This window comes from Neopelma chrysocephalum, unplaced genomic scaffold (assembly GCF_003984885.1).
Source record: "Neopelma chrysocephalum unplaced genomic scaffold, ASM398488v2 Primary Assembly neopelma1_96545, whole genome shotgun sequence".
Classification (NCBI taxonomy): Eukaryota; Metazoa; Chordata; class Aves; order Passeriformes; family Pipridae; genus Neopelma; species Neopelma chrysocephalum.
In genome coordinates, this window is record NW_020925190.1 from 887,787 (window position 1) to 911,421 (window position 23,635).

General features: G+C 42.6%; 2 long non-coding RNA genes across 2 annotated transcripts in view; one reads left to right on the forward strand and one right to left on the reverse strand.

Annotated features, from left to right (window-relative positions):
- Window positions 1-5,235: 5,235 nt before the first annotated feature.
- On the reverse strand, window positions 5,236-8,552 carry LOC113981446. The gene is made up of 3 exons (XR_003538417.1): window positions 8,425-8,552; window positions 6,052-6,205; window positions 5,236-5,652 (listed from the first exon to the last, which is right to left on the reverse strand). It is a non-coding gene; the product is annotated as an uncharacterized LOC113981446 (long non-coding RNA).
- An 85-nt stretch (window positions 8,553-8,637) lies between these two features.
- LOC113981447 overlaps window positions 8,638-23,635 on the forward strand; it is a 28,622-nt gene continuing 13,624 nt past the window's right edge. Inside the window, exon 1 of the long non-coding RNA XR_003538418.1 lies at window positions 8,638-8,792. This is a non-coding gene — a long non-coding RNA (uncharacterized LOC113981447). The remainder of the gene's footprint in view (window positions 8,793-23,635) is intronic.

A 23,635-nucleotide genomic window follows, 5' to 3' on the forward strand; every position in this document is an offset into this window, starting at 1 on the left:
TTTTGCAATTCCATTCCTCACAAGTTATTTTTTTGTTTTGAAAATGAAAATGATACTACTCAAACTGGCCTATTATGCACTTAAAATGTTTTGGAAAGCTTCTACAGTTTTACAGAAAAACATAAAACCTTTCCCCCTGTATTAAAAGCAATTAACAGATCCACAGTTTCTATTTTAATCTGGGAAAGAACAAAATCATCATTGATTTTTATTTAATATAAGGCATTAATATGTTACATCATATTTCCATATTCACATGAAAGCATGGCTTTTTATAAAGGACATCTAATATTCTGCTAGGATTAATTACAGCCCCTTCTGTATCACATGTCCAGATAACTCATGGACATCAGATGCTTATACTGCCTTACCACCTAAGCAAGAGTGCTCATTCCTGAATTCATGTTCTGATCATTATCGGGACAGTACTCTTAAATAGCATGAAAAGTACTGCTGATCTTGTCTTGCTAGATAGCCCGTCCTTTGAAGACTCTTCCAAAGTACATCCCCTCACATATGGCCTACACTTCTGTTCTGCTTTCATTAATGAGGTATGGTAAGTCTTAGCACACAGTTATCCAGCCAACTTGACAGCCTGGTACATCCACTTTATTAAAGGGCAGAATAGTTACAGTTTCCATAGCCACTAAACTGACCCGTATTTTAAGTGGTTTAAATTCTCCAGGGCTAAAAGATATTTCTGTGTTTTCCTCTTGTAATAATGAAGAACATGTTCCCCTTAATGATGGTCATAGTAGACATTTTCTCATCCATTGTTACCTGGAAGCAGTTACATTAAATCAGTTTCCATGAAATAGGGGAAAAGAGTAGAAAAAGATCAAGATGTTGCCACACTCTAATACTACGAACAAGCTATTGAGGAACACAGAAAAAGGAGGTGGAAATAGAAAGTAAGTAATTCTCAGCTAAAATCACATAATTACAGAATATGCTGAGTTGGAAGGGACCCATAGGATCATTGAGTCCCACCTTTAGCCCTGTACATGACCATCCCCAAGAGTCACATCATGTGCCTGAGAGTATCATCCAAACATACCTTGAACTGTGTTAGGATCGGTGCTGTGACCACTTCCCTGGGGAGCCTGTTCCAGTGCTCAACAACCCTTTGAGTGTAGATCCTTTTTCTAATATGCAACCTAGACCTCCTCTGACACAACTTCAGGCCATTCCCTCAGGTCCTGTCACTGGTCACCACAAAGAAGAGATCAGTGCCTGTCCCTCCTCTTCCCCTGAGGAGGAAGTCGTAGGCTGCAATGAAGTCTCCCCTCAGTCTCCTCCAGGCTGAACACATCAAGTGATCTCAGCCTCTCCTCATATGGCTTCCCCCAAGGCCCTTCACCATCTTCGTTGCCCTCCTTTGGATTCTCTCTAAGAGCTTAATATCTTTCTTATATTGCAGTGACCAAAACTGCACACAGTATTCAAGGTGAGGCCTCACCAGTGCAGAGCAGAGCGGGACAATCCCCTCCCTTGACTGGCTGGCGATGCTTTGGCTGTTCCCCGCCAGGACACGGTTGGCCCTCCTGGCTGCTAGGGCACTGCTGACTCCTATTCAACTTGCCATCGACCAGGACTCCCAGGTCCCTTTCCGTGACACTGCTTTACAGCATCTTGTTCCCCAGTCTGTCCGTACATCCAGGGTTGCCCCATCCCAGGTGCAGAATCCAGCACATTCCCTTGTTGAACTTCATCTGGTTGGTGATTGCCCAGCCCTCTGATTTGTCGAGGTCTCTCTGCAGGGTCTCCCTGCCTTTGCAGGAGTCAGCAGCTCCTCCCAGTTTTGTGTCACCTGCAAACTTTAACTTAGTGTCCCTTCCAGTCCTGTGTCCAAGTCATTTATGAAGATGTTGAAGAGCACTGGGCCCAAGGTGGAGTCCTGTGGAACCCCACTAGTGACAGGTCACCAGTCTGATGTTACCCCATTCACTGTTACCCTCTGTGCTCGACCCATGAGCCAATTGCTCACCCACCACATGATGTGTTTATCCAGCTGTGCACTGGGCGTTTTGTCCAGAAGGATCCTGGGAGAGAAACTATCAAAATGATTAAGTCAACTGGGTTCCCTTGATCATCCAGGTGGGTTATGTATTAGCAGTGATCGGACTCCAGGAACAGCTTCAACTACCACCAGGTGAGGGACCTTGGTAAGTTGAGAACCCTTCACACTAGCAACAGAGGGCTATGGTGTCAGGACCTGCAGCTTTGAATTGTTGCATCAGGAGAGGGTAGAGGAGACCTGTACACCATCTTATTGATGCCTAAAAGTCAGAGAAGAAACTCTCTGGACTCATTTTGAGAATAGAAAGCCGAAAAGCACACGCGTTTATTTCAGCGCTAGGTGCAGTGGAAAAAATTCCAAAGGATGCACCCTGAATCACACAAGTTTCATATATACAACTCTCTAATTACAGATTCACAGATTATCTCACCTGTTCCACTCCATTTTCCACCCACCACACGCCCCCCTTGAATTGCTTTGAAGGTCGTAAAGCGACCCCTGGTGCCAGGCATCAATCTCTTTCTTGCTATGTTCTTCTCTCGACTCCTTGGTTCTGGCATGGTTTCATGCCTTCTGGAATTGGTTCAGGGCCTAAACCCAGTTTCTTGGATCTGTTTTGCCTTCTTTCTTGTTTTCTATCACTCTCTTCACAAGTGCAAGCAACCACCACTGCTTTTATCAAAATTCTTGCCTGTAAAGGATCTTCACAAGAAATGATAAACTATGCACTTTCCCTTGAGAACTTCCAACCTTGCTAAAATACATGAGTTCTACGGCTAGTACTCTCCTTTTAAAATGCTTACTCTAAAATACATAAATTCTATAGCTAAAAATTTCTAATAAAATACTTAACTTTATGGCTACACTATCATCCAGTGTCATTGATTAGAGCACAAAGCAATTCAGAAACAACATAATCTTAATTTCTGAAGTATCATTCAGTATGGAAGCCCTACAGCTATTGTCTACCAAAACATGCTACATATACTAGAGCGCAAACGTTTTTCAGTACTACATGGGCAGATTTCTGCTAAGACATCTGAGGTAAGATAAGACTCTGAAATACTGAAAATCCCAGGGATTTTACCACAAGAAACCAAAACCAGTGAGGAAATGTATCATGACATTAAGAGAAACAGACCGGCAAAGATTTGTGATGTTTACCTTCACTGACATCTGATCCCAAACAGCACCCTTATTAGCTCATTTGCATTAAGTGATTATCTTACCGTTCCTTAGCTAGACTTAAAAGTTATGTAAATCAGTGTAGAGAAGACACAAAATTTCATCAGGTGCTACTTAAGTTTACTTCCTGGGAATTCTGCCTTCAGTACAGAAGGAAAATAAGACTTACTGGTTTTGGTGGTGATCATCTGTTCTGAGCTGCTTGCACCACAGACCCATTCTGACGTACAATACAAAATATTCTACTGACATTTTGAAGCAAATGTTCATCAGAATAAAATACTGTATTAGGTTTCATTATTATATTTTTAATATAGGATAGTATACTATACTAGCTAATACTTTTGTTTGAGACAATGCTCTAGTTGTCACAAAACTGGGAGAAACCTAGCTTCAATTAGGGCTCCCAAGCCCTGCTTCGCCCTGCCTGGCCCCTTGGACAGGTCAAGAACTGGTGCTGGCTGACTGGGGTCGCACTCAGATAACAACAAACAATTGCCCGTTGGGTCTCCAGTGAAAGCATCCTTCTGGCCAGTGTTAACAAGCGCCTATGTCAGCTCATAATCACAGATGTAGTTACAACATATGTTAAACATTCATATTTTCACTTCAGCACAAAAAACAATTAGTGGACTTTACACACTCTGACAAGGTCAGAGCCGAAACAATAGGACCACCATCTAAGGCAACAACAGACAGAAGGGCTTTCTCATTATACAGGCCTTACAGGACTATTTGGCAAGTTTTATGTGTACAGCAAAAAACTGTAGGGAAGATGCCAGCAGGCAGAAGGAAACAGTTTGGTTCAAGAAGCAGGAAAGAGTAAGTGGGCTCCTCAGGGAACAAAATTATGTGGGTGTAATGAACCATCTACTGAGGCTTGTTCTCCTGGATTGAGGGAAGCAGGACTTTTGTTTGATCTCGACACTTACTGCTCTTCCCCTATCTCTGACTGATCACACTTGTGTAGATACTGAGCTCACAAGTGTCTACAAAACAGAAAAGGAACTAAATTTCAATGTTTCTGTTCTCTGCAGACTGAATCCACTCTTGCCTTCATTTGTCTATCTTCACTTGCATAATCAATTTGTCTTTTCAGTTCAGATTATCCTCAATTTGTGAAAGGAGCCGTCAGAGGCATAAGTACCATGCCTGCCCATATCACCCTGCCAATAATTATAGATCTGGATTGATTTCTGTGGACTGTGTGTCTTGGGCAAAAGTGAAAAGAAATAAACTAGAGGTATTGTATTAGCCGAGATCACAGATTTTGAATGAAGCTGGTTGGTGCAGTAATTTAGATTCACATTTGTTAAAAATAGCTGTCCAAGTTATTATGTCAATCTGTTAGGACAATGTTCAATTTGTCTATCTCCTCAGCAAGGTTGCTTGGAAACAGGGAAATAGTTGGAGAAATCCATTTGTGAAAGTGTGGTAACACTTGAGAAATCAATACACCCACTTTGGTTTTATTCAAAGATTTAGAATCTCTGAGATTAAAAAACCACAACAAAACAAACAAACCTATTTCTAATAATTTTAAACACATCTGGTGCAACCAGCAACTTGCAGATGGGTCTTTGTTAAACACACAGTCATCTGTCACTTTCACAACTGTGTGTACACTGGTATCTCTCTCCTGGTGCAAGTAACAATCACATTCAAGGCAGAGTTTCTCTTGCAACACGCAAACTTAGGACTGAGGCCTGACTGGCTTCACAGAGAGAAATTAAAGCAAATTATTTTTAGAAACAGAACCATGAAATTGCAGCATGAAGTGCAGTAAGAGCATGGAAATATCTGTCCCTGGAAGACAAACAGAAGTCTCTTGGTCAGAGTAGCTCATTTAAATAATGCTACTAAAGACATAAACATGTAGATTTGTTGTCAGCTCATATACTGTTTCACATTATGCATGATAAGGGTAAGGAGGCAAGAACAGACAGCAACAGAGAGATGTCTGAGTCAGTTATATTAACTGGCCAAGGGAAGAAATGGACATGCAAGATTTTTCAGAAATACAATTCCAAACAGTGAGTCTCTCATTTGACTGTGCTGAACTCTGTGCTGATGAATAATGGCCTTTAGGGAACACTTACAAAACATGAGCATCAGTCACTACAAAGAGCTTTTTGAGGTAAACACCTAGGTTGCAGGATTTCTTTTAATGCAGGGGATTTAACGAACTTTTAATTTTTTTCTTTATTGGATTATACAGAAGTTTAAGAACCCAATACAACCTTAATTATGTGAAAAAAAAATCACAAAGGCTATCCCGCTGAAGTTCTTGGGACACATGTACGGGTTGAATGGGCTGCTTGATCAGGTTCCCTAACTCTTTGCCAGCTGTATCTTGCCACAGCTGACCCTGCTCCACACCGCTCTCCACTCCCCGCAGTTGTGCTCCTCTGTTTTCCACATTTCTCAGCATCTTGCCTTCATAGACACTAGACAAGCACAAAAAAAAAAAAAGAAAAAAAAAAGAGCAGAACAAACAGAGGCGGCTGGAAAATGTTTCACTGGGGTCAGTTGCAACATTGTCCAGTCAGAACTTTAGGCAGATGCAGGCTGAACAAAAAAGAGTAGGAGTAGGAGAAAACAGTGCCTGCTGGAAGAGCAGGGTGAACAGTTTATATTGAATAATTAATATGATACGCTTCACTATTCTCATTCCTTATAGATTATCTGACAGCAGGCTTATTATTTTCCTGTTAATTTTCTGAGGGGAAAAAAAGATCCAGTTTGGTTTCTGGCAGTGAGGTTGTTTGCCATCAGTGGGGACAGAGTGAGCATTCACTATGCAGTCTGATCAGCTGCATTGGTTACTTTTGACCATAAAAACATACCTGTTTTCTGTCACCTTACACGGAGAGTGACATTCTTCAAAGACTAGTCCTGCTGCAATTGAATTTTCTGCAGGATCCCATTGACTTGAATGATATGAAACAATATTCTGCAGTCATATGCTCAAATCAAATCACTGCAGCACAGGTACTGACACTGAAAATAAAAACAAAGCCTCAGAGGAGTTTATACTCCACAGGCATGAATTTTCCTGTCCAAAAGGTTACATATACATGGAGGACACGACAATAAAATGCATAGGTCAATTCCTCTTCTTTGTTAGATCTGAGTATGAGAGGTATAATTCACTTGTAGCCAATAGTTGTTTTACATTCATATATTTAACAGCAAAATTTGACACAAGGCAGGAAGGCCAAGAACCAATAACAAACAACCTTTTGGGTTTTGTGGCCTTCAGCTAAGCTAAAATGACTCAAACAATACAACACGCAATTTCAATAACCCTACAGGGATGCTGTTCACGAGCAAATGCAAATTATGGTGAATTTATGCATCTCTGGAGATTTACTCAAAGAGAATACAGAGATGATTGCCTTTGGGATGAATGAAAGCTGCAGTACTCACTGTGCTATACCCACATTAGCTTCTGTGAGCAAGACATGAAGAATGATGGCTACAGAAAGAAGAGAATTGTTCTCAGGAGGGTTCCAAAAGAGCTCCTTCATGGGTGAATGCTCGTCAGAGAAGCTGGGGTATCTTCAGGGCAACTTGTCTCTATGACACTCATCCCACAAGCATAAAGTATTGACTCGTACAACCCCATGGATGTAGGCCTTGGATTTTGGCAGTCTTCAGTATAGGTTCTGACTGTGCACTGCTGTAGCACTGTTTTCAAGAGCATTTAATTCATGGAGAAAATTCAGCAGCTCTAATATGGACACGAGCATATGGACTCAGATGAATGTAACCTCTTCACTAGTGATGCATATGTTCACATGCTAAGGTGTCCAGGGATACAGGGTAAATTTTAAGCATAGGCAGGACAAGAAACAGCCATCAGGAAATGATTATCAAGTCAAGAAAACACGTAGATTAGAATGTGATTTTTTTCAGGCAAAATAACTTTAATTGTATTTTATTTACAAATTGCCAACACGAGGATCACTCTGGGCCTCTTTTAATCAGGTGTAATAGAAATGCTAATACTTTAGGAGGTTGGGGGGGGTATGTGGTGTGTGTGTGAATTATAGTCCCAGTCACCTGAGTTCCACCTCACTCCTAATCAGCTATCACCTCTTATGACCACTCTTCATAGTCTGCTTTGCTGCTCAAAGCTGGTGGGAGGGTGTGCTGTAGTTTACTCCCTGAAAGGTTCCATTCACCTCGCCAGAGTGTTATTACACTTGAAAACAGAGCAGTGCTAATTAATTTGAGACAGAGAAGTGGCTACAAAGTAAAAGAGTTTCTTTTCTGCAGTGCCTTGTCTTTGTTGTGATCCACAAGATGGTCTCCCACAAAAGGGGCCTTTCAGAGGGGCACTCCAACTGTTCAAGCAGAGGGCTTTATTCAGAGGGATCTTTAACTAGCAGCTGTAAAGAAATGATGGTGTGGAAAGTTGCATAGAATACACTTGGGGTTATGATACTGAAAGCAAAGGAGGAACTTGAACAGTAAGGCAAGATAACAGAAGAGGGATATGAGTAGGAAATTACAGATGAGTTTTCAAGATGACTTCATTGAGCCATTCACTGAAACTGATCTTTATACAGCCTGCTTGACATTTCTAGCCCAGGCATTTTAAGTCGTGTGCTAAAAGGAAATTCTTTTCTGGTCTGCCATGTATTTCCAGGTATTTGTTAAGCGAAAGAGGTGCTTTGCTAATGACTAAGAGATGCCAAACTTTACTAGCAATGTTAAGTTCAGGAGTCTTAATTTGTTAAGTTTGCAACTCAGATATGCGTACATATATATGTACAGAGTCTAAAACTCCCCAGGAAAAAAAATCTTAGACGAGTTTCACAGACTTATTAGCCCTCCTTCCTTAGATACCAAAGAGCAGTTAGCCATTGCATTTAGAGTTGGCCAAGTTAATGAAAAATTGCTTGTCAACATGAGGAAGCCCCATTAAAAAAATCCATTTACCTCAGGAGCTTTGGGGAGGGGCCCTTTGCCGCACTGTGCTTCACAGATCTCTCCAAACATAACTGTACACATTGCTGTATTACAACAAATATGCAGAAACATATGTTCAGTTTTGAGTTGTCCATTTCATGGAAGGACAAAAAGGTAAATAGCATTCGGCTACATTTGTACATTTTTTTTTTCCGTCTTGAAACTGAACAGTACTGATCTTGTTCTGATCTTGAACCAGGAGTTTAAAGGAAACCTAGAAAATAACCTACAGAGTCATTTACATGGAGAAATTCAGAAAGCTGCTACTTCCCTGTGCTCTTCCCCTTGGTGACAGTTTTATTAAGAAACTGCAAAAACTGAAGGGAATAGCAAAGATGACAGCAGCACTTGGGAAGGGCGTGCTGCCCTCCTCAGGCAACCTGCCGCGAGGAGCTCGCTGCTGCTTTGAGACCAGCCACCAACTCAGGAGAGGCTCCACTACAAGAAATAACTCTATTTAATTTTAACAACCATGACACAACGCGGGAACAAAAAGGCGGCCATCACAGCCCGTGACGCTTCCGCTCTCCCTGTGAGGGCGAGGGCGCGGCGGCGCCTTTCCTCAGCCCCTCATGGGCCTTAAAATGGCGACGGGCGAGCTGCGAGGAGGGTGGGAGTTGTCCTTGCATGGGCGCCCACGGACCCTCCCGACAGGGGTGTAGACTGCGTTGACGTGAAGAGGGGAGCTGAGGCAGTGCTGTGTAGCTGCCAAGCACCTGCATCCCTGCGAAAGGCGCTCCGGATGGCGCGGGGGGGGGCGAAGGGGGAAAAACAGGGGCATGCGGCAGTTGCAGCCTTCCCCCCCTCTCCACCCGGAGCAGCGGTGGCAGAGCCAGCTGGGGAATCTCGTTTGTGTCGGGGAAAGGCGCAGCCGAGACAATAGTGATTAACAATTTGAACAAAGTACCGGCTAAGAATCGGTGACCGAGTTTGGCCCGGCCTCTAAAAAAGACGTGCTCTCAAACCCTTGGCAGTGGTGGGGGCCGTGCACTGCCTTTGCACTGCCTTTGCACTGCCTTTGCACTGCCTTTGCACTGCCTTTGCACTGCCTTTGCACTGTAGTGCAAAGGAGCAGAAAGAAGCAGAAAGAAGTCCACTCTATTCCAATGTAAAAGATGCTGCCTTCAGGTTTTCCTGAAAGTTGAGCCTTATATTTACACTTTGGAAACTAGTAAACAGACCAGGTAGCAGAATTATCTGGTTGACCGATAAAAATGCTAACCTTGATGGAAGTTGTTCATATTCTGTGTGTACACTCAGTCAAAGGCAGGCATATTGTTTCTGATATAATGCCCAAGCTTTCAGATATATAACAGCAGGAGAGATGCTTATGTGTTGGATGCTTTTGTATTGGAGGAGCAGAGACAAGCTGAAATAGAGGTGGCCACTCTCCTCCAAACTGAAAGTAGACTCAAACATGGTTTGGGGTGTTTTGTTTATTTGTTTGTTTGTTTTCCTATTTCCTTCAGGCTTACAGACAGAAACTAATACGCCACATAAAACCTAGTGGTACGACGGCTTTTCCTTCCTGTCATTTTTATCTATGATTTTGGGACCCCAGAAGGTAACTGCTCCTCAAATGATATATGACTATACCTTGCACTTGATAACAGGAATTTTGGGATCCTCAAGAACCCATATTTTTGCCCTGGTTTCTCAAGGTACTTGAACTGCTCTGGTGACCAGCAACACGACCCAAGGGAATGGCATGAAGCTGCGTCAGAGGAGATTTAGACTGCATAGTAGAAAAAGGTTCTACACCCAGAGTGTGGCTGGTAACTCCCCAGGGAAGTGGTCACAGCACCAAGCCTGATGAAGTACAAGAAGCGTTTGGACAATGCTTTTGGGCATATGGTGTGACTCTTGTGGCTGTCCTGTGTAGGGCCAGGAGTTGGACTCGATGATCCTCGTGAGTCCCTTCCAACTCAGGATATTCTATGATTCTATGAACTTGAGTTTTGCATGGCACAAGTGGTAAGATTTGTGTGCAAATGCGCGACCTTGTGATGCCTGTAACCACCCCCTTTTTTAATGCGTGAAAGGCTCCATGGGATTCACAAGGACTGCAGAAGGCCAGCACGCAGTCCTTCAGTGATCTGCCCCACCACCACTTGGTGTGGGACTCACCACTTGAAGCTGCTGTAGCTGGAGATGGGGAAGTAAGAAATTTTTCTTATATCCCACTGAGCTCCATCAGGGATTACTGGCTGACATCTGCAGCTCAACTCAATATTGAGTCCAGACAGCTGACTGTCAGGCTAAAGTGTCCAATGTGGGGGACAGTCAGTCTGCGTGGAAAATTTTGTAGTTGCTCATGTTGCAGTTTCTTCTCCCAGCCTCAGCCATGATTTCTTCCCAAAGCAGGAAGCAAACCTCCTTCCAGGCCATTTTTGCGGACTCAAGGAATTAAGTTGAAGATTGGCTAAAGTATTTAAATTTTCTGATTTCCTATAGTACTTTGATTTGCCTCTCATGGATTCTGCTGCAGCCACCACTAATGAGAGCTACGAGTGTAAATCTAGGATGTGATTCAGAGAGTCAAGTTCTCATTTTGGTGCAGTGTAAAGCATCTATTATGAATTCAGCACATGCAACCTCTCTCACTGATACTAAGTTATGTGAATGACTAGAAGGCATGCCACATACATGAACTAAGCGAGCCAATTTATATTCTCAATTATACTACTGTAAAGGTAAGGTAGTTCATTAAATTCTTGTGGTACCAGGTTTATACCACTGATACAGTAATTTAGTCTAATTTAAGAATATATTTTAAAATGTATTTGTATTTTTCTTTAGTGTGATTGGTCTGAGGCTTGGGAAGCCAACTTGTGAGTTTACAGAACATTCACTGTTAATCCACAGAGTGGTGCTGTTGGTGTATTCTGGATGTACTGCAGCAGAATATAGAAATGTCTTAAGACTGTTTAATTTAGCTAAACTTTTGTCCAGGTGGCATTGTAACTAAGGACAGAATTTAAACAAAATACTTTACTTCTCCATGCGCTCAGCCTCTCTGAACAATAAGGGTTCTTTTCTAATTGCAATTCCATGTATCCGGATCAGTTTTTGATTTTTTCCACCCTGCTTATGTCATATTATTGTTGTTTATAAGTGAAAGTTACTGTTCTTCGACACAGTGCAGGACTGGAGAGGTCTGTCTGTCCTTGTCATGTCTTTTGTCACTCAGTGTATGAAGTGGCGTGACCTGAAGGTTTTAGATGACAGCTGGGGACTCTGCAGTCTGGAAAGGCTTCCTTCAGTGTGAGGTTCTGCACGCAGGGAAGCCAAGTGCAGAAGCCAGGGTAACACCTCTTGCTCGCCAAGGTTGTGTGTGATAGTCATTGCTGTTCTCTGTTCTCTACTTCCTGACTGTGCAGAAACAACACAGTTGATACTGGGTCAAATTCCTCTACATATGCCACCACATGCTCTTACCTAAATTCTGCCATGACCATGTAACTCTTTGAGAATAAGAGAATATTTTGGTTCTGATGCCCTTAAACTCCTGGCCTTTCTGAGATGATTGCCAATGAATCCTGTTTGTACCATTCTGTACCACCCTACTCAATTACTCTTACTCCTTTAAAATTTACTGCTGTGTTGGTTATTCACAGAGTCACAGAATACGCTGAGTTGGAAGGGACCGATAGGATCATCAAGTCCAACCCTTAGCCCTGCACAGGACCATCCTAAAAAGTCACACCATGTGCCTGAGACTATAATCCAAACACATCTTGAACTCTGTCACACTTGGTGCTGTGACCACTTCCCTGGGGAGCCTGTCCCAGTACCCAACCACCCTCTGGGTGTGGATCCTTTTTCTACTATCCAAGGTAAGCCTCCCCTGACACTACTTCAGCCATTCCCTTGGGTCCTGTCACTGGTCACCACAGAGAAGAGATCAGCGCCTGCCCCTCCTCTTCCCCTGAGGAGGAAGTTGTAGACTGCAATGAGATCTCCCTGCAGTCTCCTCTTCTCCAGGCTGAACAGACCAAGTGACCTCAGCCGCTCCTCATCTTCATTGCCCTCCTTTGGACACTCTCTAATGGCTTAATATCTTTCCTATATTGCAAAAACTGCACACAATATTCAAGGCGAGGCCGCACTAGTGCCAAGCAGAGCGGGACAATCCCCTTCCTCGACCGGCTGGTGATGCCTCTCAGGACACAGTTGGCCCTCCTGGCTGCCAGGGCACACGATGTGGAGAATTATGCTACCTTTACCTGAATTGCTGATTTATCAGCTGCAAGTTCACAAGAATCAAGTTCTTTTTACCTTGTCAGAAAAATCAGCACTTTCAAAAAAACCTTGATTTGTAGTTACTCAAAAAAACCTTTTTCAGAGCCCAGAGCTAAATTTAACCTAGAGATTTCAACTTGCAATGAGGGTGTTGCATCCTCTGTCACTTCTTTTCAGCTACCCTGTATACCAGTACCAGGCCCACAAAATGGCAGACTATGCTTACTTCCAAGATGAGCATTGTTCAGTACTTGCTCTCACTGGGTATGTGGAGGGCCTCTCCCAGATTAGATACTAGAACAGGTAGTAGACTGGGGCAGGAAAGCTCTCACCACTATTGTTCAAAGCAGCATAAAGAGGTTGTTGAAGGACCATTTCCCCAGGCAGAAAACGCTTTCTGCCAGAACTTGAGAGCTGAATGTGGGATTTCCAATCTCTACCTTTCTTCATGGCCAGAAAACAACCTTGAAATACACAAGCAAAATATGTTTCGTATTTTCCCTCACTGGTTTATGTAGTTTAAGGTTAACAATTCACGTGCGTAAGCAAGTGCTCTTTTAGCCCAGAATTAGAATCCGTATGGGTCTGGTATTCTATTTTTGCAGCAAAAGATTGAAGTTAATAACATTAAAAGAAATGTAACACTCCAAAGTTAAGCACTCCAGATTTCTGATTCTTCCTTTTGCCTTATTTTCTATGAATCTTCCAGATTCTACAACAGATAATTCAGGGATTCTGAAGAGAGCAGCTTTATTTATTGGATAGCTTTCCTACACTCCCAAACTGTCTGTCCTCTAGAATTTTGCAGAGGCTGTTTGAAAAAACAGAATGGACGCATGTACTTTAAAACAGCAGAATAGCATATGCACAAAGGGGCCAAGTTTCAACAACCTTAGTATTCTTAGCTTCTCTCTGAAGTTTTATACTGCAGAGTGTTTGTTTTTCCTTAGTTTAATGTAGCTTGAGAGATGAAGAAGAGGTTGTAAGATAAACTGAAGAAAACCGAAGTAGCCATACAATATAATTATCACCTTGTTTGAAGTGGAAGTAAAGGAGGTATCAGAACTAAGGAAATAGTGAAATTTGAGCAGGTTTCTACCTTTAAATGTTTATCCAATATCCTTTAAACTCCATTTTGTTTCCTTTCCTCTCTGGTTATAATTCATGGAGAACTGAAAGGTGAACTGCAATTTTACAGAAAGGTAAGGACCTAATTTTTGTAAGTACCTAGGTTTAGAAAATGGCCAGTGCAAAAAAATGTGCATCTGTTTCAGTTCAAGTGACAACAAGGTATTTGGCACAGGCCAATTCCTGGGGGTATGGTCTTTGCAGACACAGCTCCATTGACTCCCCTGAATAAACCCAAATACGTTCCAACTGTTTTTACTTTCTTTTCTTTCAAAATGGAATTTGGCATGGCTGCATCTCTGATTCTGTGGGGCTCTGACACATACTCGTGGAAAGCCCCAGGACTGCAGGTGGGGAGTATTGTACACAACTGTGCAGAGTTAAACAGTGACAGTAATTCTCTGTTAGCAGTTGTTACATTTCTTAATTTTATGGTCACCTCTTGAATTGGTAAGTGTATCTATGACTGTGTTTCATGTAGTCTTTTAACAAAGATGTAAAGAAAGGAAACTATTTTCTGGCCTTTAAAATATTCTCCTTTCCCATTCTTAAACACTAGCCAGAATCAATGAGAGTATGTTTGGAAATATTTCATCTATTCAGTGGTTAGGCTTTGTTATTAGTGAATGGCTAAATTCACATGCCCACCAGTATTCTTTGTAACAGTGGCCTGAATTAGAGAGAGTCTGAAGTTTTGCAATGTGAAACTCATGGTTTAGTGTCCACCTTCTAAAGAGAAAGGCCCCATGGCCTCTCCTTCCTCGTGTGTCTTTTCTGTCTCTCAGGTTCCTTTGAGGCAGCATTAACACTTCATATTAGCCAGGTAACGTTTACCTGAAAACAGAGTTGTTTTGGTAAAGTTCATCTTTTTGCATAGGATGGGACAGAGAGTAGGGAACTGGATGGAGATTAGTCTGTTTTGCTTCATAGTTTATTATAAAATGTTAATTCTTTTTTTGGATGACTTTGCCCAAGTATTAACATTTGCTTTGGAAATCTAGTAAGTGTCTGTGAAGATGAAGGGCAATACTCCATATATTCTGCTTTGAAGTTTTCAAAAGAATTTGACTAAGTATGTTAATCAGGCTCAATTCACCTATGAGACTGTCTCACAGTACCCATTGCATTCTCCTGTGGTAATCTGGACCTTCTCTACTCTGGATTTGTGTGATACTGTTGTAAAGGCAGGTGATGTCACTGTCACACATCCTTTTTCAGGTCTCTTCTGGGACGGGGGAATTAGCCTTGGAGATGCACTGGGGAAATACTGATGTGTGATTTGGGTCACACTTTGTAGAAGCCAGATGGAAATGTCTCTGAGAATGTCTAAAGGGGAATTGAGACAGTATTTCTTTTCTGAAGAATACACGAAAACATGCAGTTGTCTTCAGAGGATGATAGGCTTCCGAGAAAGATCAGTATTTCAGGATTGTGTTTGTCTTGGCTGGCTGGGGTAAGGATAGAGCTTGGTGTCTAAAAGGGAAAAAGGAAGGAGTATTCAACAGGAGCTCAGCTGAAGGATGTGGTATGGCAAGAGGATAAAGGAGGTCATGTAGAGGAGATGCAATCAAGAACAGATTTTTCATGTGTGACAAATTAATACATTCTTACAGTCCCTGGAATCCCACTTTCTCTGGTTGTCGGGGCTTGTGTGTGGGCTCTTTCAATGCTGCCAGTTGCCATATTTCATTAATGACCCTTAAGGGGCTAACATTAACACCTGTTTGTGGTTATTTCCTGTCACTGTTTACTCTCCCAGATGGTGTAAATACAATATGCCTAGTGTGTTAGGCACTTGGCAGTAATACACTCTTTGCCAGCTAAATGCCATTTATGTTAAATTTGGCAGCCATTTCATGGTCTGAAGAATCTGTCCTCTAAGTCAAAAGCAAAAACTTAGATTCTCAAAGTAAATAGGAAAGAAGTAGCCCAATTGTTTGTCTTCCATCTTATAGTTAGTTTTCTTGTACCAAAAGGGTAGAACTGAGGAGAAGAATCTTAAAATCTAAAATACATGACTGAGATGGGTGCTCCAGTGTAGTTGGATAGTGTATATTCCCATGATCCTGAAACTATTATTTCATGACCAGAGGATGTGTGACTTTGTTCTGATGACTGAAAGCCAAAGATATAGGAAGACTTTGCTGTAGAGATGAATGTGGTCTCTGAGTCTTGAATTAAGTCTTGCTGCTGCCTGAGAAGATATTTAAAGAAGTAATCAGAGAACTGATAAACAGAGTTTCTGGAGTGCTCTGAGAAGTTGTCCAGTACTGGTCAAAATGTTTCGTGCATGACTTCAATTTCTAGTTCTCCCAGAGCAGGGAACAGGTTTTTTTCTAGGACCGTAATGTGCCATGTCCATTTGCAGTTCTAAGGAAATGTTTTACATTGACAGAAATAAGAAAAATGCCATAGTATCTTGACTTTGTCAGAGTCAGAAACATTAATGACATAGGCATTTGTGACTTTCTAGCCCAATGAGAAAAAGTCTAAAAGATGAGTAAATGCGTATCTATGCTAACCCATAGCCCAGTTGTTCACTAAAATCATTGCTATATAAAATGCTACATTCTGCACAGGAAAGGTTAAATGGGGTGCTTATGCCAACAGTGGGCGTATAGATTCATTCTTCTAGATGATGTTATTCAGAAGCTGAATCCCTGACAGCTGTGCCTTGGTAACAGAGATAACGGTAAAGCATTTGTCTCTGGATTCTGCACAGGCAAATATCCAAATCTGATTATTTTACTAGATCAAGCAGAGCAAAGACCTATCGAGTTATGAATGTAGTCATTTACTGCTAAAGTCCTTACCATGGTGCATTCTGTCTGTTGTGTGTGTGTATAAATGCTAAAGTCAGTTAAGAATACAAGCCAGTTTAAGGACAATTTAAGATACACATTTTGAGTACTGTTTCTTCACTCATAAAATCTTATACATCTGAGTGAATATGATCTTATTCATTCATCAACTCCTCCCAGTGTGGTGGATAATTTGTCAATAATCCGACCAAACCTGGAGACTGGGTTCTTGTAAGTAGAAAGGCTCTGTGAGAGGAGATAAAGAACAAGGCAAAAGCTGCAGCTGGAGAAAAGCCACTTAATAGTGGGCAACTGAGTGGATCAATGAGAGGTCATCTTCCCCCAGGCTTTCGCAGGAGAGAAGATTTTTTAATATAAGGAATACATGTCACAAATAGGAGGTAGGTCCTTTTTACATTTCAGTGCTGCACCACCATCATCTCCAACATGCAGGAGAGGGTAGCTTATGGGCAAGGGGTACTCAGGTAAGCAACCCTTGCCTTTGTTCACCTCATCATTTTTGAATCTCTTCTCTTTGAAGCAATCTTTAGACTTTTGTGGATATGGGATATGGCTGCAGTATGTCATAGAACAATGTACTTATGGTTAAAGATGTTTCTGTAGGTCTTATCAGTTTTGATATCCAAAACATTTATCTGTTTGATAGAAAAGAAACTTTTTTGTTTGTTTGTTTTTGTGTTTTTTGTTATTATACGTAGGGCCAGACTCCTACATTGCTACACTATAGTGGCCATGTGCAAACTGGCCTCTCAGGCAGGCAGTTAGACTCATGGTGTTTAGCTTCAATGGTAATGATTATAATCTGAAGCTTCTTTTTTTCCCTGCAATTTGATGACCCTTCATTGAGGTGGGTATGATAAAAGAGATTATGTCTAAATTCATATAATCTTTGCATTCTGATTTTCTCAATCACCAGTGAATACCATGGCTCAACTGAATGGACACCTAGGACATGCTTCAGATTTTGGAAATGTTGGGCAGCTGACTCAAGAGTTGACTTTTAGTATCCGAAGAGTCAATAAAGATTGGTTTATTTTGGAAGTGGTCTCCTGCTTCCCTCTAACTCCATATTGGTTACAGAGGTTTAACTTCCAAGATCAGAAGAGGTTTGCATTTCTGGCTGTACAGTAAAGAGCAAAAGTATGGGTTGTGAGGCCTAGGCTTAGATTGAAAGGGGTCAGGGTGGCTCCCTCTGTGTGAGGAAACTAAGGTTTTTAATGTTGCTGGAGGAGGTCGTGTAGTCCAGAGCAAGCATCTTCCAGCACAAATATTTGACAACTCTTAGAATGTGTTTAAAGATCTGAAAGCCTTTCTTAGCATGGAATTAAAAAACTGGAATCTCCAGTTATGGCTGGGTCACAGATCTTCTCAACGACTCAAGAAGAGTTTCTCCTGTACTGGAAGCCCTGCCAACTCAAGCAGATTGCTGGAGAGCCTGTAGTATTCTTTCTGCCTGCTTTATCAATATCAATCATAAAAACAAAGTAATTTGGAATTAGATGGCAATTTAAATGCTGATAAATATTGAAATAGAATGGAAGTGAATGTAGTGACAGTATTAAGCATGTTTGTGTGTGGTGTGTGTATTCACAGAACAACAGGGCTAAAATCTTATTTACAAAGTTCAGGCAGAAGAAATGCATTTATGAGCGTTATTTCTCTCTTTGTCAACTTGGATTGACATTTGAAAGCATTCACAGGAATCATCTTTACAAGTCTGCTTGATACATCTATCCTTTATCTCTAACAAATCTCTTACTTGACTTTGAAAAAAGTATACCACATATCATAGAGGCACAGACCCTGAGAAGGAAAAGATGGTACCATGTCTACTATTCATTCTCCTGAGGAATATCTATAGAGAGCTGTGGAAACTGTGTGGGATTCCAAATCTTTCCCTACAAGTTGATTAAGAAAAAATAAATGAGACATCCTTGTGTCATTAGTGGAGAACTACCTCTATCTCTCAGGCGTGCCATTGCCAGTGTGTGCTCAGGGCAGTCTGCATAACAGTCATTAGTATTAGGAAGAGAGCTGAGAGCACTGTTTGTAGTCGTGGGCAGATAGAGCATCCTAAAAGATGCTTTACTTCAGACAGTATTTACCCTGGATATTAGCTTGTGAGCTCAGTGCAGGGAGCATTTTTCAGTATGAAACTGGGATTTTCCAGTCATCAAAGCCCATTTGCACAAGTTTGAATCCTTTTTATTTTTAATCACTGTTATGCTCTACCTTTTTGCTACCATGTGACACACACTTTTTATCAGCAGAAAATGAGAACACTTTGTTGATCATGCTGTTATTTCTAGTTTTAATGATGTCTTTGATTGATGTGAATAATATGTTCAGCATGATCTTGTGCCACAGATTATGATCAAAACAGATTTCCTTCAGGAGAGTCTTTGACTTGGCTATAACAACAGGCATTTTTTTCTCAAAAGTATTAAGAGGATTTGTTAAGGATAAGGCCAAAAGGGAGAGAGTACAGGGAGGCAACTGAAGTGTCTGGAGTTTTCTCTTATTACTGATGAAGGTGGAAAAGAATTGCCATTCTGTCTGACTCCAAATGAACTTGTGTCACTGTTCTTGAGCCATAAGCTGCCTTTACAGCCTATATGAGCTGTAAAGTGCATGTATACCTGCTCTTACCAAATTGCCCTACTCAAAGAGCACCCTAGAATGAATGTAGTTATAGCTAAGCTATGAAATTCAGCTGGAACATCAGCTACTGAGGGGGGTTGCTTGTGTTGAGAGTCTTAGAACCTTCCTTGCTGTGGATTTGGCCCACTCCAACTAGGGTTCTAGCCAACCTGTTCCTGGACAAAACTCGGCACATCCAAAGGCCCGGGGATCATTTCTAATAGGCTGTTCATATGAGCCTGACTGTTGCAGAAGAGGGCTGTTCATTCCCATTCTGTGCCTAGGGATGCCACTGAGTGTGTGTAATTTAGCCAAAAGTGATAATTCCACAGTCAGGTTCAATGTGACCAACTACCCTGATATACTATCTGGCCGTGGTGTGTGAAAGTGGAGGATCGTTTCTCTGCTGCTTGTCCCGCCTATATATGAAGAGATAACACAACCTTGACACTGCTGTTATTTGCAATCATCATAAGTTTATCTGCTGTGATAGGTTCATGATACCCCTTTTTTCCTTGTTCAAATGCACAAACCAGAATACTCCAAAGGAAGACTGTAGCATCACGTGTGACGCTGCCTTTATATGATAAAGAATAACTACACACTCTCCGGAGCTGGTGGAATCAGAGAGCCTTTATTCGAATTCCACGCCCCCTTTTATATCCCATAACCATGTGATCCCTTTATCCAGTGGGGGTTGTGAACCTCGGCGCATGCTCTTTGGGCCTCTCTGCCCTGGTACATCCCTCTGTACCCCAGACACGCCCCTACGTCACCCCCTTCTTTACTATCTAAGAGGATCACGAAAACAGTGCAAAACAACAGTGCAAACAAACATAACAGTACTCGTAAACTACCAAAGCTTGCAGTGACGCAGCACACTGCTTGCTTTGGCCTCTTATGCTTCTAATGTAAACCTTTTTAAAACCTTCTTATATTCCTAAGGGGTAGTGCAACTTGGAGAAATAACTTTATTAACTTAAAGGCCTTGACCTAACTGTGCAAACTTATAACCTTTATTGACTTGAGGGTTTTAAATAACTGGGGAGTTCAACTTTATTAAGGAACCGGCTAAGCTTAGCAAAACTAACTTATCTTAAAGTGACCCTGTGGCTGAGGTAGTGTTATTTGTGAGGTGTTTTGTGTTTTAATATTTGTCCAGTCATACAGCACATATTCATTCACACATCATTCGCTCGATGGCCGTCTTACACTCATCATACACACACTCATGAATTTTTTATTGACTGCTTTTTGCCACATTGGTCGTTCCTAAGGGTAAACCTGAAATGTAAACATAACTCTTTTATAACTTCTGCGTTACTCTGGTTCTTGCTGATGTGAATGTGTACCTAGGTAGGGCCTGACACACCTGGAAGGAATCCATTTTAGCTCTTTTCCTGCACCCACACAGGCATAGCCCCTCCCCCACGTCACAAGATCCAGTGGTCCCGTCCACTGTCCAGAAATCAGATCCTTTACCATGACCGGTGGTTTGGGAGAGGCAGGCTCCTGAAGCCTGTGTTGCTTTTCATACTTACTCTTTTCGGTGCTGTCACAATTTAAAAAATTGATAACATACATTGCTTTCCACAGCCGTTCTTGCGGGCTATCCAGGTTCCCCCCTTTTTTTTGTTTAATTAACATTTCTTTCAGTGTGCGGTGTGCCCTTTCGACAATTGCCTGACCGGTTGGTGAGTGTGGGATGCCTGTGACATGCGAGATTCCCCAGTCTGACAGGAAATCTCTTACCTTCTCTGAGATGTATGCTGGTCTGTTGTCAGTCTTTATTTGTTTTGGGGTGCCAAGGGTGGCAAAACAACTGAGCCGGTGTCTTATCACATCTTTGGCCTTTTCCCCTGTGTGTGCTGTGGCTGTTATATACTGTGAATGTGTATCTACTGTTACATGTACATATTTCAGTGTGCCAAACTCGGGGATGTGTGTCATGTCTGTTTGCCAGATCTCATTAGCTTTTAACCCTCTAGGGTTAACGCCTTCCTGAGACGGCATGGGTGTGATTTTTTGACAGTCTGGGCATGACAGGATGATGTCTCAAGCTTGGTTGATTGTTATTTGAAATTGTCTCTTTAGAGAGCGAGCATTCTGATGGAAAAATGAGTGAGACAATTTTACTTGCTCTAAGACTCTGGGTACGGTGTTAAACATTGCTGCTCTGTCAGCTTCCCTGTTCCCGTCAGCTATGGGTCCTGGCATGTCAGTGTGTGACCTTATGTGCATAATGTAGAAATCAAACCTTCTGTGATTAACAAGAAACCAAATAGAACGCATTTCAAACAACAGATGTGGGTTAGAAACATGTCGAAGAAACGAACTCTCAAGGCGCGAGACTAAACCTGCAGCATAACAAGAATCAGTAACAACATTAACAGGTTGCTCAGAAAATTTCTCCAGGGCAATACGGATGGCAGCCAGTTCCAGAACCTGTACAGAAACTTGGTTCCTGGTCTGCACCTCCTGTTCCCATTGTCCTGTATCGGGGTTTACCCAAGTCACTGCAGCTTTTCGTGTCCTCCCAGATGCATCTGTGAAGACCGTAAGGCCTTCTACTGGTTCATGTTTGCATCTGGTTGTGGCTTTTAAAGGTAAATTACCTATTTCTGCCCACAATCTGTGTTTAGGGAGATGAATGGAAATATCACCGTCAAAGCCTGACAAGGCAGCTTGGAATCCCGTGTCCTCAGCTAGCATCCAATCCAAATTGTCCTTTGTAGCTGGAATGTAGATGGTAGCAGGGTCCCTTCCGTCCAGTTCCTGCAGCCGTTCTCTGCCTTTAATGACAAGCTTTGCAGACATCTCATTAGCAGTCCACACAGTTTTAGGTGGTGTATGGGGCAGAAACAGCCACTCTAGAATTCGCAGTGGGTCTTTTTCAGTCTGATCCCACTGGAACAAAACTGCAAATGGTTGATACCTGCTGGGAACGAGAACTAGGCAGATTTGCAATTCAGGATTTCTCCTTCTGCCTTGCCTGCCCTCTGTTGCCCTGGCACAAACGTCTAACGCCTGTCTGGCCTCTGCAGTCAGAGATCTGTTAGACGTTAGATTGGAGTCCCCTTTTAGCAGCTCAAACAAAGGGTGTAGCTCCTCTGTGGTTAAGCCTAAAACAGGCCTTAACCAGTTGATAGCCCCCAGGAGTTTCTGCAACTCGTGTAAAGTTAAAGTGTTTTTTACCTCGAGCTGCAGTGGCTGTGGGAAGATTTCCTGCTGTGTGATCCTCTCTCCAAGGTACGTCCAGGGCTGCGATCGCTGGATCTTTTCTGGTGCGACCTGTAACCCTGCTTCTTGGACAGCATCTTTTAGAGCAGTAACAACAGTTTCTAGTTCATTTTCTGTGGCTGTGGTAATTAAAATATCATCTATGTAGTGATAGATGATGGCAGAGGGAAAATGCCTTCTGATGGGATGAATAGCGTTTGCCACTACTGTCTGGCATATTGTAGGACTATTTCTCATCCCCTGAGGGAGAACAACCCAGTGATACCTTTGCATGGGCTGTGCATTATTCAAGGCCGGGATGGAAAAAGCAAACCTTGGTGCATCCTCAGGGTGTAGAAAGAGGGTAAGAAAGCAGTCCTTTAAATCAATTACCATTAGCGGCCAGTTCGCTGGGAGCATAGAAGGTGAAGGCAGTCCTGGCTGCAATGCTCCCATGGGCTCCATAACTGCATTTACTGCCCTTAAATCCTGCAGCATTCTCCATTTCCCACTTTTCTTGGGAATGCAAAAGACAGGAGTGTTCCAGGGGCTAGTTGTGGGCACAATATGTCCTGCTTCTAGTTGCTCCTGTGCAAGCTTTGTTAATTGTTCCAGCTGTTCCTTTTTCATAGGCCATTGGTCCACCCAGACTGGCTGCTCGCTTTTCCAGACCAGCTTAATGGGTGTTTGGGACGACTGACCAATGGCCCCTATTGAAAAACCTGGCTGCTTGCAGGAGGAATTTGCATCACTGTGCCAAACTGCCCAAGAACATCCCTTCCCCACAGTGTGCAAGGAATGGGGGCAACAAAAGGAGCTATTTTGGCTGATTGTCCTTCTGGGCCCAGGACAGTGAGTACTTGGGCACTCTGTCTGGGCTTTTGTGTTCCTCCCACCCCCTGAATGGTTGCAGCTGGGCAAACAGTGGGCCAGTTAAGTGGCCACTCAGAGTCCTTTATGATGGAAACATCGGCTCCCGAATCCACAAGGCCTGTGAATCGATGCCCATTCACCTGGCACGTCATGAGCGGCTGTGTGGATGTGATGGCTGTTGCCCAGTAAACTTGTGGTGTTCCTGTGCTACCGAAAGCCCCCGAACCCCACTCCCCCTCCCCTGCAGGCGACGCGCTGTAGAAGGGGATTAGTTGGGCGATTTTCTGTCCCTTTGGAATGAAACAGGGGGGTGATGGGGTCCAGGCCATTATCTGAATCTCGCTATGAGAGTCTGAGTCTATTACTCCCGGCAGCACAAACAAACCCATTCGCGTAGTGGAGGACCTTCCAATCAATAGTGCATGTACCCCTGGGTTGAGGGGACCCCAAAACCCAGTTGGGATTAGCACTACCTCTGTGGATGTTATGAAGACAGAGTCCCGGTTGGATAGATCCAGCCCAGTGCTGG